This window comes from Lactuca saligna, chromosome 2 (assembly GCF_052625555.1).
Source record: "Lactuca saligna cultivar CGN05327 chromosome 2, ASM5262555v1, whole genome shotgun sequence".
NCBI lineage: Eukaryota > Viridiplantae > Streptophyta > Magnoliopsida > Asterales > Asteraceae > Lactuca > Lactuca saligna.
The window spans coordinates 89,257,484-89,258,812 of record NC_136418.1 but is presented as its reverse complement, the minus strand read 5'-3'; the positions used below and the strand labels follow the sequence as shown (position 1 = coordinate 89,258,812).

The window sequence follows — 1,329 nt, the reverse complement described above, 5'->3', positions numbered from 1 at the left end:
ACTTTGATACCTTTCATCAATGTCTACATTTGATAACAAATGGAAATGTAAAACCAACATGGATTTGCAGAGGGTGTCTATTATCAATTATTTTATAAAAAGCAAAACCACAACATGAACTAAGAAACTGAAGTTGCAAAATGAATAAAAAAAATCAGCACATAAACAAACACATACAGACTATATACAACACATAAACGGAAGTTTATAAAGCATGAAACTTAATGACAGTAAAAGTAAAAAACTTAAAGGAGACTTTATAGAAAGAAAGATCACCCTTACTTGCCATAAATGGTTGAAGACATCAACAAGAAGATCAATCTAACCATAGAATCCACATGTTGTCTGATCATGACTTTCAGTAGATGTACTACTGAAACGTAAGAATTGCAATTGAACTCTATTAGCATTTGAAAAGGGAATTAGGGTTCCAGAGAAGACGACGAAGGGTTAAAAAAAAATTTGGACCATTTCTCGATTTGTGTGTGTCATCCTTGCGCATGGGCCATGCTAATCTTCTCTGTATCGTTCCAATTTTATCAGATGTCCCCAAAGGGACGACTATAGATGAAGAGCTTCGCCATATAGAGGAGTAACAGGTTATATGGGACGACGCGAGTTCTAAACGAAGTAGTTTACTGTTGATGGTCATATATTCTCAATGTCTTAAAATTAGGGTTAATGACTTAGGAGGGTAATAAGTTTTCCAATTTGTCCGTATTAGGTCACTAAGATTTTTTTTGTGCGTATTAGACAAATATGGTTGTTATTACCGTTTAGAAATAGTCCTTTTTACCAGTTAAAACCGGTAAAATGACTATTTCTAAATGGTAATAACAACCATGTTGGTTTAATACGCAAAAAAAAAAAAAAAAAAAAAAAAAAAAAAAAAAAAAAAAAAAACAAAAACAAAAAAAACTTAGTGACCTGATACGGACAAACTGGAAACCTTATTACCCTCCTAAGTCATTATCCCATTGGTAAATAAAAAACTACATGAATAATACATGCAACTAATCCATTTCCTGACAATTAAAAGGTATGTAATATAATATGTAAATACAATGTATATGATAAGCCACAGACGTTTCACGTTTCTAGTGTTTAGTTAGAGGAATATGAAGCCTAAGAACTAAGTTGTTTAAGTTTATACCGAAGGCCCATCTCACTTTAGTATGTTGTTGACTTAACTACTTTAGAAGGATAATTGCATTGCCTTGGTTATGATTGTTATTGGTTTCTAGCACTTTCGTCATTTTTAGTGGTGGGACAAGGTTAGTTGGGACAACACTTTTTTGTGATGACATTCCCTTTTGTCATACCCTTAGA

At 32.6% G+C, this 1,329-nt stretch overlaps 1 non-coding gene across 1 annotated transcript; it reads right to left on the bottom strand.

Moving 5' to 3' along the window:
• Nucleotides 1–456: 456 nt before the first annotated feature.
• Nucleotides 457–559, bottom strand: LOC145033084 (U6 spliceosomal RNA). The gene has a single exon (XR_013677327.1). It is a non-coding gene; the product is annotated as a U6 spliceosomal RNA (small nuclear RNA).
• Nucleotides 560–1,329: the final 770 nt, after the last annotated feature.